The sequence below is a fragment of the Vanessa cardui genome, chromosome 4, assembly GCF_905220365.1.
Source record: "Vanessa cardui chromosome 4, ilVanCard2.1, whole genome shotgun sequence".
Lineage (NCBI taxonomy): Eukaryota > Metazoa > Arthropoda > Insecta > Lepidoptera > Nymphalidae > Vanessa > Vanessa cardui.
The window spans coordinates 3852181-3859510 of record NC_061126.1 but is presented as its reverse complement, the minus strand read 5'-3'; positions in this window follow the sequence as shown (position 1 = coordinate 3859510).

Genomic DNA, 7330 nt, shown 5'->3' with positions numbered 1-7330 from the left:
CGAGCCTCGAGATTGACAACCTCACTCACTCACTCACTCAAATCACAGTGGTCGATCTCGAGGGTGACCAGCCAGTATATATAACACAAGTGTTTGGGCAAACTCAGATGAGCATTTTCTATAGTCTCACTTTTATGATCCGATGAGACGGCAGAATCAGCAGCTATACATGCTTTCTAAAATGTGTTACTTTTACCTAAGACCTGCGGCATTTTGTCTAGCAAAGTGGACCACTGAACTTATTATGATATTACACATCATAATATTGAATATGGATTCTTAACATTACCTATAAAAAAATCTTATATTACAAAAAACATTCGTTTCATAGAAATTTCTGTAGTAATATAAGATAATGATAATAAAGTTCGTTTTCGTTTTCCAAATAACTCGTATGTAATGATTTAGTTGTCTGCAAAGTTTATTTTATACATAAAACAAATTTAAACGGTTGTCATTTGTATCGATTATAACATTAATATATATTTGTAAAATTTCACGAAATTCGTACGCTTCGCTTCACTAATAGGCAGAGAAACGCTGCATTAAACTATGATTTAGAGCAAGTGATATACAAATGCTCATTTGCCTACTGCACGGTCGACTGTTAACACTCGCTGGCTCCAGTAATTGCTTCGCGATAATGAAGTTAAGCGAAACTCGGCATCGATGTATTACAAGGTTAGCTTATAGGTAATTTTACGAGTGGAGAGTTTGCTTAATGTAGTGCAATTCGTTTAAATTTCATATTATATTAGGAATATACTTAAGTGTACGAGATTAAAATGTAATCTTCGAACGTCTATTTTAATAACCAAAACGTACAACGTTATTGACAATTTTATAGAAATTATTATATGTAACATTGTTATATTACTATTGAGAGATGTCAATACGTCCTTTTGATCCTAATGCAAAAAAAAATACCAATAAAGATATGTTTTTACTGTTTAGTAACGATATTAAAGATTGAGGTTCTTTTACAATTGGTAAATAACTAAGAATGTCTGAATATATTTGAGACAAGAAATCTTAACCAATTGTTGAGATTTTAAATCTAAAACTCAAAATTAGTTTTGCCTGGGCACCAAACAGATAGGGGTAATTGGAATAACAGGTGTGAATAACCTAGCTATATAATATTACCAGACAGTTATCTTTACATTTAATACAAAGATGAATTATAAACACAAATTACACAATCGCAGATTAAGTAGTGATTAGCTGGATTTGAACCCACAATGACCGACTAAATATAAGCGTTCTAACCAATGGCCCATCTAGACTCATACTCATCCTGAGCTCCTAAAAAAAGCACGAAAAAAAATCAGTGAATAATATATGAATTGTCTGATTTAATAAACTTCTCGAAGTTTTAAGTATGATAATATTGCAAGTTGTATTAGTTTACAAATCATGCTCGTTGCATACTTTTGCTTTGTTGTTTAGCCGTTAGTCTTTTAAACGACGAACTTTAAATAGTAAGTTGATTATAGATTATCGCGTGCTAGAATGTTACGATGAATAATTGTGCGAATGATTATTTATGTATGAGGTTTGTATAATAATCTTGACTAGGATGTAAATGTAGGATGTTGTTAAGAGAAGATATATTCTTGAGTCGTAAATAGCTGAGGAATCAAAGTTGGTCTTGAGACAAATCTTCGTATATTTTGTATCTATAATATGTTCTGAAAGTTCCACTACAGTGAGAAGGACTCCGCTCTTTATAATGACTTGTTGCTTATTGGGGCATACAGCTCTAATAAGAATTGGTGGATTCATACATAGCAGATTTTCATATGATTAGACAGCTTCAAAAAAATATTTTCCTACAAAATAAACCAGCTTGATTTGAGCCCGCAGTTATCAGCAGATTCAGATTCACATCCTGTAACGATTTGTCTGTCACTCTCCAATTTACAAAACTTTTATATACTTATTGAAACAGTAAAGTATGTATGTTTTAGGTACACTAATACATTAAAACGTTAATGATATAGATAGTTATATCAATGTCGTCATATTAGACCTTGACCGGTCTAGTTTGCCACATATTGAAACTGGATATAAGAGATTTATCTCGTGGTAGTTCCGCTGGTGCCTCCGTTCGGCACCACTGCGAACTAAACGCTGTTAATTTCCGCTAGCTTGTAGCGGTATAGCAAAGCAGCTGTATTATTACGTCTTCCAGTAGTTCGCGAGTTGTTATATAACGGGTTTTAGGGATGTGACATATATATAGGCGGTAGCGGATTAAATGCCTTTCCAATATCTCTGCCTCAATGTAAGACCTTTTGTGTAAGACTGTACGACAATCATTATTTGTTATTGTTTTATGATGCTATGATACTAAAAGTATAAAATATATTTTAATAATAATGTAACACTATGGAGTTTGTAACCATTATAAATATTAAAAAAATAGGGAAGATGGTTTGAACTTAGACGTATTTAATTGGTATTGAATTTGTTCGATTTCGAGGTTTCGTATGGCATCAATAATTAGCACTTAGTAATAGGTGGTTCATGGTTTGGTACTGTATTAATATTAGGTCTAACTCTCTCAAAAAGAGAATTATAATGGAATGTTACAGTCGATAAAATGAGAGTTAGTAAAATTAATTATATAACTGTAAATTTTAATTTCTTTTTCATAAGTACTTCTTTTTTTAAATAATAAGCTTATAATAAAATATTACTTTTGTGTTATTCTCAATTTAAGTCTCGCTTTTCAATTACATAGTATGACTATAATTCAAAATATTTATTAGTATGTTGTGTCGAAATATCTATATTATATCCATCCGCTTCTCGTTGAACGCTAAGGTAGCAGTCTCTAACTTTCATAGGCCGCTCTAGTTGGATATTGAGGAAATGACACACATGTTTTGGATCAGATGTAGGTAATTTTAGGTGCACTATCTACAATTTAGTTCCTCAGTTTTATTATTTATTTTAACACAATAGTCTAAGTGTACATTCTGATATTGGAAGAAAATTTCTTGAACGTTAAGCTTTTGTAACTTGAAATTTTGTGTAGAAAAATAAAGTTAAATTAAAAGTATTTCTTCATAAAAAGTGTCAACCTAGCGGCATCAAGGTGCCGAGGACGAGGGGGGTCTAGGTATCATGTAGTACTCTTACTCTATGACCTTTTATTTATCCCACAATATGTATTCAAATTTAATGATGATCATTTTACTAGCTAAGGTATTAAGACTTAAAGCAACCAAAAAAAAGAACTAAACATAAACAACAATTATGATATAAGGTTAAATAGTAAGTAGCAACATCATAAAAATAGGTTGTATGTTGTGTACGAAACATGGCATGTTATATTGTTATGATATATAAAATTAGCCCAACTGTGGGCTATTAATTGTATTCAATTGAGTTGAGTTAAACTGGTATGAAAACATTATTTGTTTTTTGTTCAAGTATGTCTGAATCCCACTTATCTGTTATAGTATTTGTACTTGTATAACAGTTTGAAGGGCCAGTAATAGTTTGAGCCATTGACATAAAATATATAAAAACTAAAACTTAATTCAAGTAGGCAAGCATTGAATGTTATAGATTATATAAAAAAAAGCTTTACTGATTCAGAACATAGATTATAGATAATCCAGTACGAAACTATGTAGTTACAATTAGGTACTCAACAATTTTCCTTCAAATTCAGAGATTTATTTTATAGGATGCTATTCGTTCATGAATTTTTTGTTACAATTAAATTAATAAATGCGTAATTGACATACATCTAAGACTCAATTATTGGCGGTGAATTGATGATTAATAAACAAATTTTTTTTTTTTTTTTTTTTTTTTATTTTGTTTTATAATCGTAGTTTAATTATGAGCGTGCATAACTCCGTTACCAGTTCAAATTTCACCCGCGAACTCTGACACGGCGCCCTCGTAATTGCTTTTACGGAATCTGATTTCAATATAATCGGTAATATTGTATTTCCATGATTTTTTTTCTTTTTTCAAATATTATTAGAAAAATAACGCATTAATTGCACCTTTATATATATTTATGTAAATGACTAATTTATGAAATAGTTTAATGCTTCGGAAAAAGTTTTGTTCTACCACATTGTTCTAGCGTTGGTTGGCTTTATATCATGTGTGAAACAATTTTATTCGACAAGAATATATTGCAAGAATACCTTTTTATTTTCCCTCCTGATGATCCTAAATCTGTGAAACATTTTGACTTAATTTTAACTAATTTAGACGATGTTTTAATAATACCTACATTATTTTGTCATCTAAATGTGCACGAACATTTCATCGATCTGAATATCATACAATTTTATGACATCACCATCTACGGTGACGTCATCATTGTCATAAAATCTTTTTGATTGGTTGAATATCAGCATCATCGTTTGTATAAGTTCGATATAAATATATAACATATGAAATGAAAAACATAACGGATGGAGTCTGGAATATATATTTCAAATTACATCTTGGACGTAACTTTTGACAAGGCGTAGCAATAATTATATTGTATTTAGCCTTCACGCTCAGTTCAATAAATCATTCTGTATATTTATAATTTCTTAGATTACACTTGAAACGTACAATGCATCATCATAATAAATATTAAATTAGTTTGAGTTCTGTTTAATTTATAAGTCTACCCAAATTAATGGCTAAAATTTGTATCAAAAGTTATTAATTTATCACGATCATTTCAATTAGAGAAATATCTCACACGCTCAGTGCGAAAATAATCGATCCAACAAACGATTAATCATACTCAAATGATAATATGAAGTTGAGAATTGGATTATTTATTAAGGGCTATTAATTAAGCCGATTTAATTTGTCCGCTTAATGCTGAATGACAATCGATTCTTAATAAATCAAACAGCCGGCTCTCACTCAACCATTAACTCTGTTTCGACGAGGCCGTCCATCTTTCTTTCCAATTCTATTTCCTATCCACACAACTTTGGTGTGTCTTAAGTAAAAGCCTTATTTTGTTTCCGTTTAAATTTATTTTATCAAATTGATATAGAAATTTGTTCATAAGTATTATTTTTTATGTGAATAAGTCTAATAATACATTCGCAATGAATATTACGTCGTGCTTCAGAAATATTGCTGTACGGTTTATAATTTATATGTAAAATAAAAAATCGAATAACGTCTAACTGTATAACAAGTAAATATAATTCCAGCAATTATTATAATATTTGAATTTAGAAGTAATTCGTTGACGGCCGGTAAAATGATATATAAACTTACATACACAAGTTAAGAAGATTTATATCTGTGCTTAGTTTTATGTCTAGACTACCAAAGACGAGAGAAACATCGAAGATTTTGTTATCAGTTGGGCATTTTAAATACGCACACTAGTAAAGTAGTACGACGTTTAGCGATTCACAAGTGTAGCTGTCACACACTAAGAAAATACAGTTGGTTTGTTGGTTGTTGGATGGATGTTGTTCGTAGTGCCATGCTTTTTAGATATACAAAAAAATATCGTAAATTTACCCACATAAGGTAAGTATGACAAAATATTTTCTTACAGTTGCCCCGAATAGCATCGATTGAATATAATAATTATTATTTAGTCAGTGAAATTTCTTGTGACTTGGACAGTCCAACGCAATGTTGTGATCGAGAAGTTTAAAATCCTTTTGTGGAAACATCAATCTTGCTTTACATTCCGTTAAGAAACGCCGCCCGTTCGATGTACTTATCTATTTAGGACTGCGTCAAGTGACGTTTAGTTTCTTTTTCATCTTTAGTATCAAAATGCACTGTATTACTTTATTCAAGTTAAACTCAATATAAATAGAATAACGATACTGCAAAGTTGAACAACGTTTTAAGCGGATGTGAATTTTTATATTATAATCGACAGTTCGACATGCGAACGGTGAAGTTTAAATGCAGAAAAAACATAAAGCTGACGTCAGAGGGCGTGTTAACTGCTTAGCTCGTAACCATGACAGACGCAACTTTTGAAAATATCCACAAAAGTTCAGATATCGTTATTTGTTTAAACATAATATGCTTAAACATTTATCCTATGAATGTAAACTACATTCATTAAATTTCAATGGATATATTAAATGAACGGTAGGTACTCTTTTATATTATTTAACTAGCGACCCGCCCCGGCTTCGCACGGGTACAATACATGATTTGTTTATTTATGACATTACATTAGCAATATCTAAAATTATAAGTGTTTCTTTACTATATTGTCCACGTATTATATACAAAAACCTTCCTCTCGAATCACTCTATCTATTTAAAATACCGCAACAAAATCCGTTACGTAATTTTAAAGTTCTACGCATACATAGGGACAGACAGTAAGCGACTTTGTTTTATATTATGTAATTATAAGAAATCATCAAAAGGAGTTTACCATAGTAACTAAAAAATCAAGTAACGAACGGGACATAGACCTGTCTGTAATAAAGTCTCGCATGACTAATCTTTCATTAAAACTTGATTTAGAATTTCATTAAAACTTCATAATATACAGTCATGACTTTCGATACGTATAGAAAACTTAACGTTCTTAGCATAATTTCCATTGTTCGGTTACCATAAAACAATCAAGCAATTTGCCCCGAGACAGCAATATAGTCAAAGTTAATAAAAAATCCTATTACAGTTATTACAGAGCTAACTAGTTTTTCCACAACTGCTATAAAAATATGGATGAACGACGCACGCAATTGATTACTGTGAAGACGCCCAGGGGAATATACAATTATAGGGCTGCTCGTTTTAATAATCAGTTGGTCGTAAACGTAGATATAGCTATGCAAACTTGTTTTAATGTATTTATTTGAGAATCAATGTGGAATCGAATCATAATTAACCTTTTTGATAATCTAATATAGAAAAATAATTCTTCGTGTAATTCAATCAGCGATTTTATAACTTTTTTTAGCTATACAATTAAATCATTACGTTAACATAACGTTTTAAAAGTGCTTTTATGAGCCTACTTGAATAAAAATGTATTTTGTTTCAAATAAATATAGTATTCATAGAATTCGTTTTAATTTTTTTTTTTATTTTTCAAAATACTTTAGGCGATAGAGTGTTTTAGTGGCTTTAATTAATTCATTTAGAAATTTATAATAATTCTCGAAATAAATTATAATTATAGATTTGATGACACTTACAATCGTAAGTATAGCAAGCGTTTGGTATGTTATTCTTTAGTAGAAATAGAGAAAAAAATTTATGAATAAAATGTTATACTAATCTACTAATCTTTTTTACCGTTTTAATTAAATATTTATTAAAAAATAAAGGATTTTTCCCATTCTGCGAAATC